Source organism: Pan paniscus, chromosome 2 (genome assembly GCF_029289425.2).
Source record: "Pan paniscus chromosome 2, NHGRI_mPanPan1-v2.0_pri, whole genome shotgun sequence".
NCBI classification, from domain to species: domain Eukaryota; kingdom Metazoa; phylum Chordata; class Mammalia; order Primates; family Hominidae; genus Pan; species Pan paniscus.
Genome location: NC_085926.1, coordinates 166019520 through 166044547, shown reverse-complemented (window position 1 = coordinate 166044547; position 25028 = coordinate 166019520).

Here is a 25028-nt window from a genome sequence, read left to right as displayed (position 1 = left end):
AATTATCTTGTAAGAATATAATGATCAGCTTGAAAAGTTGTATTAGTTAATATTCAAAAATTAAAAATAAAACATACTAATATTATATTTTTCTTTTTATTTTCTGTTCTTAATTTTATTTTTAAGTAGATAATTCATTCACATGCTACAAGATTCAGAAGCTAATAATATTTTAGGAACTTTTATATATTATTGGGAGACATGACTATGCCCTAAGCAAGTTCTAAAAATAGTGAGTTTTTATTAATAACATGTCTTGCTCCTCTTCCACATCCTGTTACAATGTTTCAGCTCTCTAGTTTTAACTCTGTATATGCATCTTCAATATTCTGAGGCATTGCTTGAACCGATAAGCAGAATTTCGTTCTGACATGATTCACAAATGGCGGAGCATTTCAATTTATATTTATAGACGTATGCCATCCTTTATTTTCATGCATTACCTCTTCTGGCCACAAAATGATTATCAAAATAAGTTGCTTCCAGCCGGGCACGGTGGCTCATGCCTGTAATGCCAGCACTTTGGGAGGCTGAGGCAGGTGGGTCGCCTGAGGTCAGGAGTTTGAGACCAGCCTGGCCAACATGGTGAGACTCTGTCTCTACTAAAAATCCAAAAAATTAGCCAGGCATGGTGGCGGGCACCTGTAATCTCAGCTACTCGAGTGGCTGAGGCAAGAGAATGGCTTGAACCCAGAGGCAGAAGTTACAGTGATCCGAGATTGTGCCACTGCACTCCAGCCTGAGCAAAAGAGTGAAACTGTCTCAAAAATAAAATAAATAAGTTGCTTCCCATCTCTTACAGGGAATAGGGATAAAGAATTTGATATAAAATAGGCAGTGAGGGGTTTGTTGAGAAAGGTATAATAATATTGAAAAATATACCCAGTTTTAAGGTTTTTAGAATAACAAAAATTTGCTTTTCAAAATTTTTAAGAAAAAAGCATACCATAAAGAAACAAATTAAAGATAAATTTAGAAGCACTAAATCTGGCATACTGTCCAAACCCACACTGTTTTAGATAAACAAATTTAGGCCCAGAGAAATTGAGCAGCTTCCTCAAGATCGTCTATTCAATTAATGATAGATCTGAGACTACAATACAGTCTCCGGACCCCCAATTCTGATCTCATTTTGCTGCCAGCATCATCCCTATTGATGCATATTGCCCTTGAATGTCCTGCAATGATGGTATATATTCAAATTACAAGTAGAGGATTCCCTCAAATCTTTATGGGAATAAATAAATAAATAGAGTTATGGAGGAGTTAGTATATCATGGATGATATACTCAGCATAATTTTTTAATTGGGGATGTTTGGGGGCTACTACAAAAATTTCCCCCCAGATATCCCCTCTCCACTGTATTGAAACTGAACTCTCTAAAGTGATGGTCACATGCAATAAATTGACCTCAAGTTTGACTGTCTTTCAAGGCTGGCAAGCCCCATCGCCTGCATTCTGTGATACCTTGTCTTGCCATCCTTTTGGATTCTCTTTTTAGCCTCACTTCCTCTGCTTCCATAATTATAGCTTTTACCTAAGGCCTTCTGCTACACTCTTGAACTTCTCTCTCACTGTGATCCATCCATTTTCACTAGGTCTCTGTAGATGCTTTCAAAATTTTAATCTGCTCTTTTGTTGACTTTCATCCTATGTGGTATTCCCAACTGCCCATGGAGAATCTCCATTTGAACACCCTGAGCAAGTATCTCAAATTCAACTTGTCTAATAACGAATTTATTTTTTCCTCTAAAAAAGATCTCTCTCCTAAATCCTGTGTTTCTGTTGTTGTGCTCTCAATAAATTATGATCAAAACCTTGCAGTCTTCTTTGATCCTTTATCTGTTTACAATACATATCTCATACCTAAACTTCGTGAACTTTTTCAGTTTACCTCATAAACCTCTTTTTTCTCCTACTTCAGTTGTCTCTTATCTATATTATCTAATTTTGAGTTATTACATAAACACTTGATATTTTGTCTCTTGTCCCCTAACTCCACCTTGATCAATAGACTCATTTACATTACCTTCAGATGAATCTTTGTAAAGGGTATTTTAAATCCCTTGACATTCTTCTACTCAAACCCTTCAAATTCCCCCACTCTATATCCAAAGTCTTTAGTCTGACATTGAAAGCCATACACAGCCAACTATTTTCTCATCTTCCATCAACACTGCACAACTAACACTAAATAAAAGTGATCCTATTACAGATTTAGTCCTGAATCACTTTCTCTTACTCATGTCAATTTATTCATTCTGGACTGTTTTCATCCTTGCAGCTTTTACCCTTGCAATTAAACCTCCTTACACTTGATACTGGTCATTCCTTTGCATTTCAACTCTTTAACTGCTTCTCTTCATGCCTTTCTCCTTGACTGCTATCTTTAACCATGGAAAATAAATGTTCTTCTTTATTACAAAACGTTATGTATTAGTTCATTCTCATGCTGCTAATAAAGACATACCTAAGACTGGGTAGTTTATAAAGCAAAGAGTTTTGACTCACAGTTCCACGTGACTGGGAAGCCACACAATTATGGCAGAAGGCAGGAAAGAGAGCATGTGCAGGGGAACTCCCCTTTATAAAACCATCAGATCTCGTGAGACTTATCACTATCCCAAGAACGGCATGGGAAAGACCCACCCCGATGATTGAATTACCTCCCATGACACGTAGAAATTATGGGAGCTACAATTCAAGATGAGATTTGGGTGAGGACACAGCCAAACCATATCACATTAAAACGTGCCACAGAACTTCCACACTCTTTTCTCCACTATCTACTCTAAGACTTTCTCTGTTTACTCAGAAACTTTCTACACAATTTCTTCTGGCCATGACCCCTCATCACTGGACATATAAGTATGCAATGTTCCTTTTGTAGGCTCAAGCATCTCTATGTTTGATTTGTGTTAACTAATTAACACAAGCCTAGAATGTTTTTCCCAACTTTCTTTGGTGACTGCATTTCAGCTTCACTTCAGTACTCATTAAGAGTACCTAAGCATTACCCACAAAAACACTTCCTCTGAAATTCTATAGCAGCCTTGTTAAATAGAAATAAAATGTAAGCCACAAATGTAGAACAGGAATCGAATTTAACACGCTTAGAAACCACATTATAAAAGTAAAACTTAATAAATGAAATTAATTTTAGGTTATATTTTACCCAAAATATTATTTAAATATGAAATTAACATTAATGAGATGTTTTTACATCTCTTTTTTATTGAGCGATCTTTTTTATTATACTTTAAGTTCTAGGATATATATGCACAACGTGCAGGTTTGTTACACATGTATACACGTGCCACGTTGGTGTGCTGCACCCATTAATTCATCATTTACATTAGGTATTTCTCCTAATGCTATCCCTCCCCAATCCCCCCACCCCACGACAGGCCCTGGTGTGTGATGTTCCCCACCCCATGTCCAGGTGTTCTCAATGTTCAATTCCCACCTATGAGTGAAAACGTGCAGTGTTTAGTTTTCTGTCCTTGCGATAGTTTGCTCAGAATGATGGTTTCCAGCTTCATCCATGTCCCTACACAGGACATGAACTCATCCTTTTTTATGGCTGCATAGTATTCCATGGTGTATATGTGCCACATTTTGTTAATCCAGTCTATCATTGATGGACATTTGGGTTGGTTCGAAGTCTTTGCTATTGAGAATAGTGCCACAATAAACATATGTGTGCATGTGTCTTTATAGTAGCATGATTTATAATCCTTTGGGTATATACCCAGTAATGGGATTGCTGGGTGAAATGGTATTTCTAGTTCTAGATCCTTGAGGAATCGCCACACTGTCTTCCACAATGGTTGAACTAGTTTATACTCCCACCAACAGGGTAAAAGCATTCCTATTTCTCCACATCCTCTCCAGCACCTGTTGTTTCCTGACTTTTTAATGATCGCAATTCTAACTGGTGTGAGATGGTATCTCATTGTGGTTTTGATTTGCATTTCTCTGATGACCATTTTATCATGTGTCTGTTGGCTGCATAAATGTCTTCTTTTGAGAAGTGTCTGTTCATATCCTTTGCCCACTTCGTGATGGGGTTGTCTGATTTTTTTCTTGTAAATTTGTTTAAGTTCATTGTAGATTCTGGATATTAGCCCTTTGTCAGATGAGTAGATTACAAAAATTTTCTCCCATTCTGTAGGTTGCCTGTTTACTCTGATGGTAGTTTCTTTTGCTGTGCAGAAGCTCTTTAGTTTAATTAGATCCCATTTGTCAATTTTGGCTTTTGTTGCCATTGCTTTTGGTGTTTTAGTCATGAAGTCCTTGCCCATGCCTATGTCCTGAATGGTACTGCCTAGGTTTTCTTCCAGGGCTTTTATGGTTTTAGGTCTAACATTTAAGTCTTTAATCCATCTTGAATTAATTTTTGTATAAGGTGCAAGGAAGGGATCCAGTTTCAGCTTTCTACATATGGCTAGCCAGTTTTCCCAGCATCATTTATTAAATAGGGAATCCTTTCCCCATTGCTTGTTTTTGTCAGGTTTGTTAAGGATCAGATGGTTGTAGATGTAGATGTGTGGCATAATTTCTGAGGCCTCTGTTGTGTTCCATTGGTCTATATCTCTGTTTTGGTACCAGTACAATGCTGTTTTGGGTTACTGTAGCCTTGTAGTATAGTTTGAAGTCAGGCAGCGTGATGCCTCCAGCTTTGTTCTTTTGGCTTAGGATTGTCTTGGCAATGCAGGCTCTTTTTTGGTTCCATATGAACTTTAAAGTAGTTTTTTCCAATTCTGTGAAGAAAGTCATTGGTAGCTTGATGGGGATGGCATTGAATGCATAAGTTACCTTGGGCAGTGTGGCCATTTTCACGACATTGATTCTTCCTATCCATGAGCATGGAATTTTCTTCCATTTGTTTGTGTCCTCTTTTATTTTGTTGAGCAGTGTTTTGTGGTTCTCCTCGAAGAGGTCTTTCACATCCCTTGTAAGTTGGATTCCTAGGTATTTTATTCTCTTTGTAGCAATTGTGAATGGGAGTTCACTCATGATTTGGCTCTCTGTCTGTTATTGGTGTATAAGAATGCTTGTGATTTTTGCACATTGATTTTATATCCTGAGACTTTGTTGAAGTTGCTTGTCAGGAGATTTTGGGCTGAGACGATGGGGTTTTCTAAATATACAATCATGTCATCTGCAAACAGGGACAATTTGACTTCCTCTTTTCCTAATTGAATACCCTTTATTTCTTTCTCCTGCCTGATTGCCCTGGCCAGAACTTCCAACACTATGTTGAATAGGAGTGGTGAGAAAGGGCATCCCTGTCTTGTGCCAGTTTTCAAAGGGAATGCCTCCAGTTTTTGCCCATTCTGTATGATACTGGCTGTGGGTTTATCATAAATAGCTCTTATTACTTGGAGATACATTCCATCAATACCTAGTTTATTCAGAGTTTTTAGCATGAAGCGCTGTTGAATTTTGTCAAAGGCATTTTCTGTATCTATTGAGATAATCATGTGGTTTTTGTCTTTGGTTCTGTTTATGTGATGGATTATGTTTATTGATTTGCGTATGTTGAACCAGCCTTGCATCCCAGGGATGAAGTCATCTTGATCTTGGTGGATAAGTTTTTTGATGTGCTGCTGGATTCAGTTTGCGAGTATTTTATTGAAGATTTTTGCATTGATGTTCATCAGGGATATTGTTCTGAAATTCTCTTTTTTTTGTTGTGTGTCTGCCAGGCTTTGGTATCAGGATGATGCTGGCCTCATAAAATGAGTTAGGGAGGATTCTCTCTTTGTCTGTTGATTGGAATAGTTTCAGAAGGAATGGTACCAGCTCCTCTTTGTACCTCTGGTAGAATTTGGCTATGAATCTGTCTGGTCCTGGACTTTTTTTTAGTTGGTAGGCTATTAATTATTGCCTCAATTTCAGAGCCTGTTACTGGTCTACTCAGGGATTCAACTTCTTCCTGGTTTAGTCTTGGAAGGGTGTATGTGTCCAGGAATTTATCCATTTCTTCTAGATTTTCTAGTTTATTTGCGTAGAGGTGTTTATAGTATTCTCTGATGGTAGTTTGTGTTTCTGTGGGATCGGTGATGATATCCCCTTTATCATTTTTATTGCGTCTATTTGATTCTTCTCTCTTTTCTTCTTTATTAGTCTTGCTAGCAGTCTATCAATTTTGTTGATCTTTTCAAAAAACCAGCTCTTGGATTTACTGATTTTTTGAAGGGATTTTTGTGTCTCTATCTCCTTCAGTTCGGCTCTGATCTTAGTTATTTCTTGCCTTCTGCTAGCTTTTGAATGTGTTTGCTCTTGCTTCTCTAGTTCTTTTAATTGTGATTTTAGGGTGTCAATTTTAGATCTTTCCTGCTTTCTCTTGTGGGCATTTAGTGCTATAAATTTCCCTCTATGCACTGCTTTAAATGTGTCCCAGAGATTCTGGTACATTGTGTCTTTGTTCTCGTTGGTTTCAAAGAACATCTTTATTTCTGCCTTCATTTCGTTATGTACCCAGTAGTCATTCAGGAGCAGGTTGTTCAGTTTCCATGTACCTGTGGGGTTTTGAGTGAGTTTCTTAATCCTGAGTTCTAATTTGATTGCACTGTGGTCTGAGAGATCGTTTGTTGTGATTTCTATTCTTTTACATTTGCTGAGGAGTGCTTTACTTCCAACTATGTGGTCAACTTTGGAATAAATGCTATGTGGTGCTGAGAAGAATGTATATTCTGTTGATTTGGGGTGGAGAGTTCTGTAGAGGTCTATTAGGTCTGCTTGGTGCAGAGCTGAGTTCAAGTCCTGGATATCCTTGTTAACCTTCTGTCTCGTTGATCTGTGTAATATAGACAGTGGGGTGTTAAAGTCTCCAATTATTATTGTGTGGGAGTCTAAGTCTCTGCAGGTCTCTCAGGACTTGCTTTATGTATCTGGGTGCTCCTGTATTGGGTGCATATATGTTTAGGATAGTTAGCTCTTCTTGTTGAATTGATCCCTTTACCATCATGTAATGGCCTTCTTTGTCTCTTTCGATCTTTGTTGGTTTAAACTATTTTATCAGAGACTAGGAATGCAACTCCTGCTTTTTTTTGCTTTCCATTTGCTTGGTAAATCTTCCTTCATCCCTTTATTTTGAGCCTATATGTGTCTCTGCACGCGAGTTGTGTCTCCTGAATACAGCACACTGATGAGTCTTGACTCTTTATCCAATTTGCTAGTCTGTGTCTTTTAATTGGGGGCATTTAACCCATTTACATTTAAAGTTAATATTGTTATGTGTGCATTTGATCCTGTCATGATGTTAGCTGGTTATTTTGCTCATTAGTTGATGCAGTTTCTTCCTCGCATTGATGGTCTTTGCAATTTGGCATGTTTTTGCAGTGTCTGGTACCAGTTATTCCTTTCCATGTCTAGTGCTTCCTTCAGGAGCTCTTGTAAGGCAGGCCTGGTGGTGACAAAATCTCTAAGCATTTGCTTCTCTGTAGAGGATTTTATTTCTCCTTCACTTATGAAGCTTCGTTTGGCTGGATATGAAATTCTGGGTTGAAAATTCTTTTCTTTAAGAATGTGGAATATCGGCCCCCACTCTCTTCTGGCTTGTAGGGTTTCTGCTGAGAGATCTGCTGTTAGTCTGATGGGCTTCCCTTTGTGGGTAACCCCACCTTTCTCTCTGGCTGCCCTTAGCATTTTTTCCTTCATTTCAACCTTGGTGAATCTGACCATTATGTGTCTTGGAGTTGCTCTTCTTGATGAGTATCTTTGTGGCATTCTCTGTATTTCCTGAATTTGAATGTTGGCCTGCCTTGCTAGGTTGGGGAAATTCTCCGGATAATATCCTGAAGAGTGTTTTCCAGCTTGGTTCCATTCTCCCCAACACTTTCTGGTACACCAATAAAATGTAGATTTGGTCTTTCCACATAGTCCCATATTTCTTGGAGGCTTTGTTCGTTTCTTTTTACTCCTTTTTCTCTAAACTTCTCTTCTCACTTAATTTCATTAAGTTGAACTTCAATCACCAATACCCTTTCTTCCACTTGAAGGAATCGGCTACTGAAGCTTGTGCCTGTGTCACATAGTTCTCGTGCCATGGTTTTCAGCTCCATCAGGTCATTTAAGGTCTTCTCTACACTGTTTACTCTACTTAGCCATTCATCTAATCTTTTTTCAAGGTTTTTAGCTTCCTTGCAATGGGTTCGAACATTCTCCTTTAGCTCAGAGAAGTTTGTTATTACCAACTTTCTGAAGCCTACTTCTGTCAACTTATCAAAGTCATTCTCTGTCCTGCTTTGTTCTGTTGCTGGTGAGGAGTTGCGATCCTTTGGAGGAGAAAGGGTGCTCTGGTTTTTAGAATTTTCAGCTTTTCTGCTCTGGTTTCTCCCCATCTTTGTGGTTTTATCTACCTTTGGTCTTTGATGATGGTGACCCACAGATGAGGTTTTGTTGTGGATGTCCTTTTTGTTGATGTTTATGATATTCCTTTCTGTTTGTAAGTTTTCCTTCTAACAGTCAGGTCTCTCAGCTGCAGGTCTGTTGGAGTTTGTTGGAGGTCCACTCCAGACACTGTTTTCCTGGGTTTCACCAGTAGAGGCTGCAGAACAGCAAATATTGCAGAACAGCAAATATTGCTGCCTGATCCTTCCTCTGGAAGCTTCATCTCAGAGGGGCACCCAGCTGTATGAGGTGTCAGTTGGCCCCTACTGGGAGGTATCTCCAAGTTAGACTACACAGGGATCAGGGACCCACTTGAGGAGGTGGTCTGTCCCTTCTCAGAGCTCAAACACCATGCTAACCACTGCTCTCTTCAGAGCTGTCAGACGGGGACGTTTAAGTCTGTGGAAGATTCTGCTGCCTTTTGTTCAGCTATGTCCTGCCCCCAGAGGTGGAGTCTACAGAGGCAGGCGGGCCTCCTTGAGCTGCCATGGGTTCCACCCAGTTCGAACTTCCCGGCCGCTTTGTTTATCTACTCAAGCCTCAGCAATGGCAGACACCCCTCCCCTAGCCAGGCTTGCCACCTTGCAGTTTGATCTCGGACTAGCAGTGAGCAAGGCTCCATGGGCGTGGGACCCGCTGAGCCATGCGTGGGATATAATCTCCTGGTGTGCTGTTTGCTAAGACCATTGGAAAAGCACAGTGTTTAGGTGGCAGTGTCCTGATTCTCCCGGTACGGTCTGTCACAGCTTCCCTTGGCTAGGAAAGGGAAATCCCCTGACCCCTTGCACTTCCCCAGTGAGGTGATGCCCCGCCCTTTGGCTCACCCTCTATGGGCTGCACCCACTTTCTGACAAGTCCCAATTAGATGAACCAGGTACCTCAGTTGGAAATGCAGAAATCACCCATCTTCTGCGTCCATCACGCTGGGAGCTGCAGACCAGAGCTGTTCCTATTCAGCCATCTTGGAATGGGCCCCATCTTTTTTTCATTCTAATGTCTGGTGTATATTTTGTATTTATGACAAATCTCAATTCAGACTAGTCACATTTCAAATGCTCACAGCATCAGGTGGCTTATGGCTACAATAATGGACAGTAAGGTCTATGGCAATTGTTAATTGGTTTGGTATTTTGCATATGCTGGTTTGAAATGTTAATGACTTTTAGTGAATAGATGACTAGATTCTAGACTGTCAGCTGCTAGAGTATGGGAATAACCAGAGCCAGAATATAAGTATTCAGTGCTTGATACAAACAATCTAATAGTAAACAAGCATTATGTTAAAAAGACTATTATAATACTGTGATAAGGGTGACAATAGAGATGGGATCACAGTGCTAGAGTGGCTCCACAGCTCTCTACTTCTCCCCCATACCTCTCAAACATGCCTCCATTAAGTTGTACCCAAGTGTAAGGGGCTGGCAAAGGAATCGTGACCAACTCAACATTCCACTGGAGTCTATATGATCAAACAGCAAACTGTTTATTATGAATGGAGGATGTGGGCAAAATCACATCTGCTCCAGCTGCCAGAAGGTTTGCTGAAGGCAATCACCCCCTGGTGCCATGCTTCTTGAGGTTATCTACTGGGATATCTAGAGCCTATTGTTCAAAGAATGCAGTCTTGCAAGCTTGCTGTTAGTCAAACTGCTGACCTACAATCACCCCCCTTCTTGCTATCTCTTTCACCTAATAAATACAGAAGGCTGAAAAATCTCAGGGCCTTTGTTCACTAGAAGCAAGGAGCCCCCTGACCCCCTTCTTCCAAATATACTCTTTTATCTTTATCTTCATTCCCACATTCATCATCCTTTGTTCAGTCCACCAGGAATTGAGGTCGGCGACACCCAAGGAAAAAAGTAAGGCACTAGCCCAATAATTTTACAAAGTATTTATATATATATATATATATATATATATATATATATATATATATATATATAAAATACGTGCTAAAAATGAGAGGAGTATAAATATCTCAGAACTAAGGCAAACTCATCCAGTATGCAAATAAAATTTAAAATGAGACCTGAAAGGAATATAAGAAAAAAGAAAACAGGAGAAGAAAAGAGTGTTCTAGGCAAAAAGAGCAGACTGTGTAAGGACCGTGAGGTAGAAAAAATATCAAATAAGGACCTTGAGAAGCTCCATAGAGCCTAAGGCCTGAGCATGTCATTGGCATAATATACAGGGTTGCATTTAAAACTTGAAGAAAGTCAAAAGCCGTGAAAAGGTAGTCCATTTGCTTATTTTTGCTTTTGTTGCTTGAACTTTTAATATAATGTCCAAAACATGGTTGCAAGGCCAATATCACAGAGATTTTCCTATGTTTTCTTCTAGTAGTTTTATGGTTCCAGGGCTTACATTTATGTCCTTAACTTGTTTTGGGCTGATTTTTGTGTATGGTGTGAGGTAAGGGTCTAGTTTCTTTCTTTTGCATGTGAATATCCAGTTTTCTAAACAGCATTTATTGAAAAAACTATTCTTTCCCCATTGTGTCTTCTTGCAGACCTTGTCAAAAATTAGTTGCCCATATATGCTAGGGTTTATTTCTGGCCTGTCTATTCCGTCCAATTGGTCTTTGTGTCTGTTTTAATGTCAATATCATACTGTTTTGGTTACTACAGCTTAGTAATATCATTTGAAATCAGAAAGTATGATGACTCCATCCTTGTTTTTCTTTATGGAAATTGTTTTCAGGGCCTTTTGTGGTTTCATATAAATTTTAGAATTGATTTTTTTATTTCTATGAAAAATGCACTTGAAATTTTGATAGAGGTTGCTTTGAATCTGTATAATGCTTTAGGTAGTATGGACATTTTAACAATATTAATACTTCCTGTCCATAAGCATAGGGTATCTTTCTATTTTTGTGTGTCTTCTTAAACTTCTTTCATCAATATTTTACAGCTTTTAGCATGCAGATATTACACTTCCTTGGTTAAATTTATTTCTAAGCATCTTAATTTTTTGATGCTATTGCAAGTGAGATTATTTACTTGGTTTCTTTTATGGACAGATTATTATTAATGAAAAGAAATTCAATTTTTTTGTATGTTGATTCTGCATCCTGCTACTTTTAGGGTTTTCTACCTGTGTCATTGACAAAAAGGGATAGTTTTACTTTTTCCTTTCCAATTTGGATGTCTTTTTTTTTTCCTGTCTTATTGTTCTTGCTAATATTTCAGCCCTTTGTTGAATAGAAGTGGCAAGAATGGGCACCCTTGCCTCCTTGCCTGGTCCCTGATTTTAAAAGAAAACTTTCAGTTTTTCCTATTGATTAGATTAGCTGTGTGATTTTCATAAATGGCCTTTAGTATGTTGAAGAAAAAATTTCTAGCTATATTTTATTTAGAGTTTATATCATGAAAGAACATTAAACTTCTTTGAACTACATCAAACTGAAAAGCTTCTGTACAGCAAAGGAAACAATCAACAAAAGGAAAAGTCAGCCTATTGATCAGGAGGAACTATTTTCAAACAGTATATCTGATAAAAGATTAATAAAGACATAGGGAATTCACACAGCTCAATCTCTCTCTCTCTCTCACACACACACACACAGATAATAGAATTTAAAAATATGCAAAGAACCTGAAAAGACATTTTCCCAAAAAAGACGCAAAAACAGCCAACACACATATAAAAAGGTGCTTGACATCTCTTATCATCAGGGAATGCCAATCAAAATCATGAGATATCACCTCACACCTGTTAGGATAGCTATGATCAAAAAGGCAAGAGATAATACGTATTGGCAAGCGTGTGGAAAAAAGGGAATGTCTGTGCACTGTTGATGTGAATGTAAATTGGTACAGCCATTATAGAAAACAATATAGAAGTTCCTCAAAAAAATTGAATATAGAATCACATGACCAAGCAATCCCTCTGCTGTGTATATACCCATAGGAAGTGAAATCAGCACCTTGTAGGGATATCCACACTCCCATGTTCATAACAGCATTATTCAGAATAGCCAAGTTATAGAAACAACCTAAGTGTTCATCAACGTATAAATGGATAAAGAAATTGTAATTTATAAATACAAGGGAATATTAATCAGACTTAAAAATGGAGGAGATAGGCAACAACATGGACGAACATGGAGGACTTTATGTTAAGTGAAATAACCCAGACAGACAAATATTACATGACCACACTTACTTGTGGAATCTAAAAATAAATTAAATACATAGAAACAGAGAGTAGAATAGTGCTTACCAGGTGTAAAGGAGGACAAGGAAATGGGGAGATGTGGGTCAAAAGGGTACAAAGTTGCTGTTATACAGGAGGAATAGTCTAGAGATCTAATGTACAGAAGAAAAGACTGTAGTTAGTAATATGGTATTGTATACTGAAAGTTTGTTATTACCACACATGCGCACGTGCACGCGTGCACGTGCACACACACACACACACACAACATAACTGAACAGTAATAGATATGTTAATTCACTTATCTGTAGCAATCATTTTAATATGTATATATATATATATAATTTTGTACATCATAAATGTGCACAATAAAAAAAGCAGTGAAAATGGTGAAAATGTGCTTGTGCCTGTCAGGAATCTCCTGTGAATGGACATGTCACAAATTTAGGGGCTAAGATTTTAAAAAGCATCAAAGTCCTGTCTTAATGAGTTTTCTCCAGGTTTTACACTCTTCCCAATTCCATAATCTTTGGGAGATATGACAGAACTAAAAGCTTCTGCATTCTCTTCCCCAAAATAGGGTTTTATGAGATGACATCTGAGGGAGAGTGAAGTTAGTCACACTTGATGGATATTTGAGAAGTCAGAAGCGTTATAGTATCATGTTTAATCACAAGAAGTTCCTCAATTAATTGTCTTGCTAGTAAGCACTAAATGAAAATAGCTGAAGATCTAGTCCTATATTGCAGAAATCTATGTACTAAAATATGAACAGGAAGCCTAAGAATAGAGCTACAGACAAATAAAACATCTGTATGAAAGTTCTAACTGTTCCAAATTTCCAATTAATTAAATGTAACAGAAAAAAAGTCATGGCCATGTTGCTACAATTATTTATTTTTAATTTGCATCTCCTACACTCCCAAAGTCAATGGAAAAATATCTAACGGCTACAGTGGTGTGATCACAGAAAAAAAAGCAGTTTCCATTTTTGAGTTTCTGCTTCCTATTATTCAGACGCACTTTGGAATTTTTTCTCCACAATTTAAATCTTGGTTGCTGCCCTGTTACTTAGCCAACATTGCATGATTTTAATTGAGTGTGGCTGTATCTCAGAGGGAAAGGGCACCGAATTTGTAAAGCAAACATCATACCAGCATGGCTCAAGGCTTGCTATTTGTTTTCCTGGCTGATTTACAATTTCCAGATATATAAGAAACTGAATCATTATGGAATCAAAGTCCCTATTAAAATGCTGTGTTTATCACATGAATCAGCAAGATGCAGTAAGTTAATATTGGCTTCCCAACACAATGAATCAATGGAGTATTTTGAAGTTATATATTTAATTTCTTGTTCAGTTGTATTGTGGGTTTATTCAAGGGTTGCATAATCACTCAATGAGCCTACTATTCTGGGTCCAGAACTCCTGGGATACTCTCCAAAACAGTTTTCTCCTTCATCAAGATAGTTTATTACTAGTATGTTATATAACCTAACAGCCTAAGTAATTATTGAAACAACATTTTTCTCCATGAAATTTAAAATCTACCAAACTTCAAAGTAAAAATAAGTAACTCATTTTTTCCTATAAATACAATAGACTAGCACTAGCCACAACTCCAATACAGTCAACAATGACAATAAGGACATAAAAGAATAAACTGAGCACCATTGGCGATACAGCTCCTCAAAAGCCTTTTCTTCTTTGCTTTGCCAACAAGGCGCCAATCTTTTTGACTTGATAATGAGCCTTAAAGTCCATGCCCTTCTAGATTCCCTTGCAACTGGGGGTGACCATGTGTTTACGCAGTAAGACAGTTTGAATTCTTAGTGAGGTTTCCAGGAAAGCTATTGTTTTCCTGAACATTAAAAAAAAAGAAAGAAAAGAAAAGAAAGAAAAGAAAAGACAAGAAAAGAAAAGAAAAAAAGGGAGAGAGGGATAGAGGGAGAGAGAGAAAGAAAAGACTTTATCTTTTTTTCCTGCCTGGCACTGAGAAGTAGGGGCTGGCTGTGAAACAGCTATTCTATAACATTGAGATGGAGCAACAAATAGAATGATCTGCATCCTTAATGATGATTCTTTTCAGCAGCTGTGCCTGGGTTCTGGACATCCTCCTTGCAGATATCTTATTATTTAAGAAGAAGAACCCCCTTTATGTTCACGGAAGAGTGGTCAGAATTTGTGACATGTGGCTGAAAGAAATACAAGTGATATATAGTTGACCCTTGAACAACACAAGTTCGAACTGCACAAGTTGAATTATGTGCAGATTTTCTTTTGCCTCTGCTGCTCCTGAGACAGCAAGACCAACCCCTCCTTTTCATCCTCCTCCTCAGCCTACTCAACATGAAGATGGTGAGGCTGAAGACCTTGATGATGATCCACTTCCACTTAATAAATAGTAAAAATATTTTTTCTTTATGACTTCCTTAACAACATTTTCTTTCTCTAGCTTACTTTATTGTAAGAATATGGTGTATAATACATATAATATAAAAAACATGTTAATCAACTGTTTATGTTATCAGTAAGGCTTCTGGTCAACAGTAGGCTCTTAGTAGTTAAGTTTCTTGGGAGTCAAAATTATATGCAAATTTTCAGTGCATGGAACGTCAGTGACCCTAACCCTCATGTTGTTCAACAGTCAACAGTAATACCTGCTCTATGTGTCCAGTGCCTTTGTGTTGCACCAGCTCAGGGAAAATCATTTACTTGTGTCTGGTACAACCCAGTGGGCCTGTAGCTCCCACACACTACATGTGTCCTGGGGATTTAAAGATTCATGAAGTATGGATTCTCCCTCTCAGAAACTTAGAACCTAATAAGTAGAGACAAATTTATAAATAGTTACAATATAATGCTACCTGGGAAGTCAGGGTTTCATAAAGTGTGCTCCCTGGGACAGCACTTAAGTTAAATTTGCCTATGATCACACAAGTTTGGGAAACTTACTGTATCTTAAAGGCTCTGACGTGTCCTGTAGCAAGTAGTCTTTTTAACTTTCTTTGACCTACTGTTTCTTCAAACTATATAATAATAAAACCATTTTCCCCCTGAGGCAGTGCCTCTTACTGTTCAAAGAAACATATTTGAGGAAATGTTTTATTTAGTGATTTAACACAGTTATAACTTCAGTGTTATGGCAAATGTTATCTGTGGAAATAATTCAGTCATCTTTTAATTATTCACAAATTAGTCCCACTGCTGTGGGTTGAATTGTGTAACCCCAAAATACATGTTGAAGTTTTAACCCCCCATATCTTGAAAGTAACCTTATTTGGCAATAGGGTCTTTACAGATGTAATTAAGAGATAAACTAAGAAGAAGTCATACTGGACTAGAGTGTGCTCTAAATCCAATCATGGGGGCTTTTATAAGAAAATCACTGGTGTCCTTAGAACAGAGGACACAGAGGCACACAGAGCAGAATGCCATGTGATGACAGGCGAGATCTGAGCGATGTGGCTGCAAGCCAAGGAACATTAGGATTGCTGGCCACAACCAGAAGCCAGGAGAGAGCCAGAGAATAGATTCTCTACCTGAGCCCCCGGAAAGGAACCAGCCTGGATGACATCTTGATTCGGACTTACAGTCTGCAAAGCTATGTGGGAATAAATTTCTGTTGTTTTAAGCCACTTAGTTTGTGGTACATTGTTATCTCAGCCCTAAGAAACTGACACAATATCCTACTTCCTATTTGGCTTCTCTCAATTCTATTTGTTCTTGAAACTTTTTGTGGTACTTTCTCTCCAAGTCTAGCAGCTGCAGGATGAGAAATGAATGGCTTGAAGTCCAGAAGAATTTGAGCCCTGGGTCAGCCCGTTTTTAACTCCTTGAATTCAGGCCAGTTACTCAGATGGTCTGAGTCAGTTTTCTCAGCTATAAAATAGAGATTAAAAACTTTCATTCATTCTTTAATTCATCCATTCATCTGACAAGTACTGATTGAATAGTAACTGTTTGTCAAGCACAGTGTGAGGCTTGGGGATTTTTGTTTTAGAGGATTAAACGAGATGAATGTGAATACACTTTATCATTTGTACCTCAAAATACAAACCAAGGTACTATTATAAGTAGGATTAGATGTATTGATGAGAATCAAAGTTCTCGTTCCCTCTGGTCAAACTGGTAAATATTTGGTTAAAAAAATGGTTGCTGGTATTTCAAAGGACTGGAAGGAGAAACCCTTGGATGATCATAAGAGGGAACAGGATATGAGAAATTCATGAATTTATTCATTACTCATTCAACAAAGCAGACCTGGTTATATTCCTCAGAGTTTAGCCAAAGCCCACCATCATATATTGTCATTGAGATGGTTGATAATTGTGTTTTTTTCCTCCAAAAAGAGACAATATGAACAGTCATGTTTACTCATTAAGTAGCAGATATAAAAAATAATCTTGGTATATCAAGGAGAAGGTAAAGTAGCTACTGGTATTACATTGGCAAAACGTAACAGAGCAGAAGAGAAAAAGTTATATGAAATATCTTGTAAGTCATGCAGCTGAATATTTGAAAGTTCAAGTCACTGGTACCTACATGTGCACAAATAAAAGTGTAAAAAACCCTCCTTAGGAAATCTTTCAGGAGTTATCTTCTGATTTCTCTTGAGACCACCCGGCCATTTGAAAGACTACTCCCTCCACAGTTAGAAGGCTTGACTTTCCAACTCTCATAAAGTGAGCAGCCGGCCGGGCGCGGTGGCTCACTCCTGTAATCCCAGCACTTTGGGAGGCCGAGACGGGCGGATCACGTGGTCAGGAAATCGAGACCATCCTAGCTAACACGGTGAAACCCCGTCTCTACCAAAAGCACAAAAAATTAGCTGGGCGTGGTGGCGGGCGCCTGTAGTCCCAGCTACTCGGGAGGCTGAGGCAGGAGAATGGCGTGAACCCGGGAGGCGGAGCTTGCAGTGAGCCGAGATCGTGCCACTGCACTCCAGCCTGGGTGACAGAGCAAGACTCCGTCTCAAAAAAAAAAAAAAAAAAAAAAAAAAAGTGAGCAGCCAGGAATAAGTGCTGCCCCATTAAAACTTTATGAAGTGACGTAGAGCCTGTTTTTTTTTGTTTTTTTTGTTTTCAGAAATCAGCTATGCAGCTACTCCGTAGTAAAATTTCCATGCGAAGGTACATTACTACTGGTCTTCTAAAAAAGACTGCTGGAGTGTGGAAAGAGTCACAGAGAAAGAGCTGTGGACACACACCTTGAGCAGCTGGATCCACTGGCTTAACTCTTGGACTTCCAGCCTCATGAGTCAATAAATTCCCCTCTCCCTTTTTCCCCCAAAGTTAAAAAAAAAAAAAGACACAAGAATAAATACTAAAATAATGATAGTATGTGTTTGTGTAAATAATACACAAAGCTTTAAGGTTGCTTTTTAAATATTGTTTGTAATAAAAAGACATCCAGCTATTACAGAACTTAGTGTATTAAGATTTTAATATCACAACCTACATTTTTTTCATGATATAAACTTTATTTTTTTTTAAAAAGCTTGGCAATGATCCGTTCAAGAATCAAGAAAGAGTAATCATACCTCGAAATCTTGCCAGCAGTAATTCAAAATAAACTACCTAATCAGCAAGAGGAGATTTGTTTCATGGACTCTGAGGGAATTCTGGCAAACAAGTCTCATAAGTTTAATCAGCATAAAAAAATTGTAAGGGAAATATAGTAGCATGAATAATATTTAACTCTATCTATTCTGAACCATCTCACAATTGTATTCATAAGTTGTCCTAAAACCATCCATAGCTGTGAAGCTTTTCTGCCATCATATCCTAAACACCAGACCCTTCTATTTAACACCTCCATGATAGTCCTTACAGGGTTGACTGGTTGAGCTAAAACTGAAGTGGGTTAATATGGTTTGACGGTGGGAAAGATATTATAGAACTGAGCAGTAAGAGACAATTTAAGGGCTAGTATGTTCTGCTTAGAGATGACAAAGGTACATAAGGGAATATGATCAATTAGAGAAAACATGAGAATGCCCAGCACAGTGGCTCAATCAAGCCTGTAATCCCAGAACTTTGGGAGGATGAGGCAAGTGGATCCCTTGAGCTCAGGAGTTTGAAACCAGCCTGGGCAATATGGTAAAACTTTGTCTTTGCAAAAATATATAAAAATTAGCCAGGCGTGGGGGTGCGCACCTATAGCCCCAGCTACTTAGTGGCTAAGGCATGAGGATTGCTTGTACCCAGGAGGTGGAGGCCACAGTGAGCTGAGATCACGCCACTGCACTCCAGCCTGGGTGATCAAGTGAGATCCTATCACAAAAACAAAAACAAACACATGAGGAATTATTAGATCTAGAAGGATCTAGAAGATTTTGTATGTTCACACGCACACATAGATATTCAGCTAAAAAGAGATACATAAAAAAGAATAAGATCATGTCTTTTGCAGGAACATGGATGGAGCTGGAGGCTATTATCCTTAGCAAGCTAATGCAGGAACAGAAAACCAAATACCGCGTGTTCTCACTTATAAGTGGGAGTTAAATGATAAGGACCTATCAACACAAAGAAGGAAATAACAGACACTGGGGTCTACTTAAGGGGGAGGGTGGGAGGAGGGAGAGGAGCAGAAAAGATAACTATTGGGTACTGGGCTTAATACCTGGGTGATGAAATAACGTGTACAACAAACCCCCATGAAACATGTTTACCTATGTAACAAACCTTCACAGGTACGCCGAAACCTAAAATAAAAGTTAAAAAATGGTTAAAAGAAAGTTAAAAAAAGTTTAAAAAGTTAAAAAAATCTAAAACATAAAAAAGAGATACAAATATCACAAACTAATTTTTCATTTCAAACCCTTAACTTCAATTATAAAATGTTAGTGTTGAAAAAAACACAAGAGATGATCTAATTCATTTTTCTCATTTCACAAGTGAGTAAACAAGGACAGGAAAGGTGAGATTACTCATTCAAGGCCACCAAGTGTGCAGAGTTGGTTGGACTTAGGCAGGCTAGATCCTGAAGAGTCCATGAATAGGAAGAGAGCCTTGACGTGGGTAAGCTTATGTTTCTGGAGAAAGTCCTTCCCCATTTCCTGTCTTCTTCCTGTAGGCCAGGTACTTGTCAGCTTGTATATCACCAGCCCTTAGGTTCTCTACCCATATGCTCTTAATAACAGTCCAAAGGGTCCACATTTGTTTGTTTACTAGAAACCAGATGGCCAACTAACAGGAAACCCTAGAAAACCTTTACTTACCTATGTACATCCAACATTTGCAAAGATATGTTCCCTTTGTTTACAGTATTTGATTGCTTGATGAGAATCCAGAGGTATTTCATTCCCTTTCATTAGTATTTCCTTCTTGTACACTTAAAATTCTGCATTGTCCAAGAAGAAATGTGCTTTAAAATGTACATGAAAAGAACTGAGGTTTGTTTAATTTAATGAACGGAGGTTCATTTGATTTAAATGTCACCATTAAGGTGGGTTTGTTTTCTAAGTGTTTCTTTTTTTTCTATCTATTGCTCATAGCTATTTTTTTTTAAAGTAAAGGATTTTTGAACTCAGCGTCATCAATATGATAAAATAAGGACACCAGCACAGGGCTGGTGTGTTTTGAGGCCCCTGGCTTGAGAGGTGTCTTGTCGTCTTACTTTTTCTCCCGAGGCTTGGGCTTTGAAGAGAACAAAGTAGTTCTGGAGTTTCTCTCCCTTCCCCAGAGTCATTATTATCTGAAGAGCAAAGAAAATAAAGGAGAATGTTGCTTCACCGCAGCACTTCTCAATCTTTCATGCTTGTTTCATCTTGTGGTAGTGGTGGCAACGTTCCAGGCTATGGGGAAAATAGGCTCTTATATGGTGTGCTTAAGCGAAGAGTAATTCATTAATACTAACACAGATGAGTACATAGGAAATAAAAGAAATAAACAAAAGGAAGACACCCTTTAGGCCTGCTAGCAACAATAAAGCCACTATTCCCTGCAGAACCACTCCTAAGAAACAGCATTCTCTCTCAGGTACCTTGTCCCTAGAATTTCACACCCTCTATTGCTTTTTTTTCCCAGCCTCAGTGTAATCCTAAGTGAACTATAATCTTAAGTCACAACAGAAGATTAGAATAAGATGTATGTAATATATGTTATTTACTGAACTCACATCAGATATAATTGCTTTATGGAGATTCTCAAATTTGAAACATGTTCAGCTTTTCAGGCTTGCATTACAAATTCAATATAAAAATTCCTATTTGGTGATTTTTATTCAGTCAGTCTTTAAGGAGAGAAGATTAGCAGCAGCTGTTTTTTTTTTCTTTTTCAGATACCTGACAGTTACCCCTTCCACACAAAACTTTTCTTTAAGTTTAACATTCTTTAAGTGGAAATCTTTCTAAAGTGCATGTAATAAGTTTCCATGACTCTACCAGTAGGGAAAACAAAATGTAATTTAATTCTTCACTCTTCTCAGGATTATTAAAGCAGGTCCTGGTTCTCCACATGAAGACATTTCTTTGTCACAGAGCAGCATGGCCGTTGATAAGTGAATTGGGGCCAGACAAGCAGTTGCTAGGTAGAAGAGATCTTTCTGAGTCTCTGAGCCACTGGTCATCAAATACTTGGCATCAGGACGGACAAGTGGAGCCCTGATATGGCTGTTCTCAGAAGTTCTGGGAAGGAGTCCTATTTAACTCCTCCAGAGCAAAGGCTTGGCGTGTGACCACAGCTACACCCAGAATTACAGATGGGGCTGTCTCATGATTCTGTGGTAAGTTTGCTTCTTTACTTGGCTGCTGCTGCGCAGTATGTCATTTACTACCCACAACGCAGTGAAAGAGGACTTCTTCTGGCTCCTTTCTAAGTGTGTGCATACAATGCAAAACCAAGTCTTCTGAGTACCAAGTATAACTGGATAAAGGACAATGAATGAAATAAGATAATCTATTTTCTAAAAATACCTGAATAATACAACCCAAAGAATGTGCTCTACTTTCAAGCTTATGGAAATTCCAAGTAAATGTAATAACCCCCACCCTTGAGTTAAATGGATAAAGTTGCAAACATATTTTAAAATACTAAAAACTGATCCAAACTTAGTCAAAGCACTGATTGCTTTATGGTTTGGGGCAAAGGATTAATCTTTGAAGAATACAGATACTATAAATAAATAAAATCTTTACAAGGCAGATACTAATTTAAATTTCTTCATATTTGTGGGTAAAGTTCTCTAGAAATATATTTTGTTGACAGACATTGATACTGATACCAATATCAGTAAGAAAATATTTATAAGAAAACATAAACAAAGGAGATTTGTTCATAACATTTACAAATGTTATAATTCACACTATCAAACCTTCCTTTCACAAGTTCTGGAATTACATACTAGCTCCAATTTTATTTTTTCAATATTATGTGCATTTTACAATTTTTTTTTACCATTTTCCTATCTTGGCTCCTTTTTTCCTAATGAATGAAGCTCATATGCCTTATCTTAGTGTTGTTAACCTTATCCATTCTTTGGCCCTAACTTATGTTTCTAACTTAATTTCTAATCCTCATTTTACAAAACCAAAATTCTTGTATTATTAGACCTTTCATCATTTGTTGAGAAAGCTTTGCACTGTCCTTGCACCATTTCTAATGTCACCTTCTATATGGAGCCTCTGTGACCCCTCCAGGCAAAAGGGATTGGTCCTTTATCCAAATTTCCATAGCCCTTTGTACTTCCCATGTGGCATCCATCATGTATTGTGCTATGTTATTATCTGCACACATCCTATCTCATTAGATTGTAGCAGAATATGGGCCATTTGCCCACATGGATGAGTATCATTCATGTTACCTAGCATAGTGCCTTCTATATACAAAATGCAAGATAATAGGATGATATTATATATGTATGAGTCAGATCCCTTTCAGTTGCAAAATAACAGAAATGCAGTCCAAGATGGCTTAGTCTCTAAAAAGGGAATTTACTGGATCATATAAATGCATAGTTTAGGGATGCAGTTGATCTCAAGTATAAAAAGATTGAGGAGCTCAAAGAATGTCCTTACAGTTCCCTCTCTCTTCATCTCTCTACTCTTTCTATACCCATTTCACTTCATTTTTCAAGGAGGTATTTTTCACATGGTGGTCAAGAAAGGCAAAAGCAGCCACATCTCTCATATTCCAAGAAAGACAGTCATTGGCTTTGCTTGGCTTTCATGTAGTCACACCAGATAAAGAATGAGAGCCTAGTTTCCCATGAAATACAAATACAAATGATAATAGTTTATAGTTTATAGTTTTTGTAGTAAAAAACTATAAAATTACACTATAAATTACAGATTAAATTAACTTTTTAAGGACCTTCACAGATTAACGTAAGAGTTACCTTTACAATTTTTTAAATCTCAGTGAAAATATCAAATCAACGAACATGTATTGTATGGCTTTGTATTATGTTCAAGGGGTACAACCGATAGAAAAGCCGACATTTCAACCACTGAGGAATCACGGTCTAGTTGGTGGCTGACAAAATGTAAGGCATAACAAATGAATGAATATAAGAAATTATATTGTCCAAGTGTTAAATATTTCAGCACAGATTATAACCTTAATAGTAACTCAAGAAAGAAAGAATGATTGTGGAATAGAATAATCATTGAAGATTTTGTGGAGACAGTGAAAGCTGTTTTGATTAAAGAAGGATGAATTGTTTTTGAATTGTTGGAAAAGGGTGGGAAGAAAATATGATTGAAGGAAGGAAAGAGAATGAAATCGTTTAGAGGTAAGCATTCTATCTGCAGAGACTTAATTGTAGACTCACTTATAACGGATAATTTAAGTTGAGAATAAGATTAGATGGTGGAAGTAGGTTAGCTTAAAGAAGGCTTTGAATCCTGGGTTCATGAGTTTAAATTTGATCTCGTTATTACAACTTTATTGTATGCAGGTTTTAAAAAAATGGAAATGGCAATTCAGCTGCAGGTGATGATGTGAAAGGAGGACAGAAGCTATAATATTTCTGCTGTGAAATAGGGGCCACTACTTACATTTATACAGGTTGTGCAGTGCACAACCCTACTGGGCACCAATCACATTGCAGTTGAATGGTGTCTCCTAATATTGTGCAGTGCCTGAATTTTTAAACAATATATGGCCCATCCATATGACTTTCAGGAAAAAAAGAACACACCAATTTGACCAATGTGGAAGATAGGCAGATGCTGTGTAGAAGTTGGAGAGAAGGTTGAAGAGGAAAGTGAAGACTAGATTATAGAATACCTTGAATGTTAGGCTAAGAAATATGAACTTTATCTTGTGTTTAATGCAGGGCAGAGTTTGGGAAAGCCACTGGGAAATTGTGAATAGAATAGCCAAGTTACAATTAGTGTTTCAAGAAAATTAAATTTGGCTACAGTATTCAGGATAGATTCTAGGGACAGAAATTGGCAAAGCAGAGAACTGTTAGAAGATTGTTAGAGTAGTGCAGAAAAAAGTGGGCCATAGGCACAAGAGTGATTTGAAGGGTATTTTGAAGAAATAGAAGGAGAAAGAAAGGCAAAAAGAGGGAATGTCTTACAAAAGAAACACATAACCTGGGACATACTATCATTATTTAGGTAGAGAGTAAAGGACAAAATTATATATTTTTTCAAATCATTCTCAGTGACTATACTGCTGGAAGTTATATAACTCTTTACATTTTGCAGCGTTTTCAAATATTTTATCCCATTTGGATATAGATAATTTTTGAAATCATGAAGTAAAGCAATTTCCTAAGCTTATACAAAAGGTTCACATATCTAAAAAATAGAAATTGTTATCACCTACAATAGAATATTGTAATGACAGACTTACCTATGTTTATCTAGATGAGAAAAAAAATGAATGGGCAGTGATCCCAGCATGTCTAAAACCCACCTTTTTATAAGCCCTAGATTTTATGCCTTGTAACACTCCAGGGAGCTGTTCCTTGTCATTCCTTTTTCCATCACTGATCTTCACCTCAGCACTTTCTAAAAGCTTTCTTTGACTCTATTTCCATCCTATGTCATCTCTTCACTTCCCATCAATCTAAGCTGCTGACAGAGTAGTGTATGTTTCATGTCTCTATCTCCTCTGCACTAAGTCACTTCTCAACCCTTTCCATCTCTGCAATTGCTCTTCCTGAATATAACATGAATCTTCTGTTTGCTATGTCTGTTGAACACTTTTCAATATTTACCATGTATAACCTCTCTGCAGTGAATGATACAATTTTCCTTTGTCTCATTTTTAAAACTCCTACCTTGACTTCCTGGTCTCATTCTGCCTTATTTTGCCTCTGTGCCATTAACTTTCTTGTCTTTTCATGTTAACAATTTTCCAGAGTTCCATTCTTCACCATCTACTCTTCTTATTATGCATACTTTTTCTGAGAAATTTTATCCACTCTCTCTAAAGCTTATATACTACTAGCTCTCAATTCAATATCTTTAATCCAGATCAAAAGCCATGATGTATAATTGGATACCCTGTA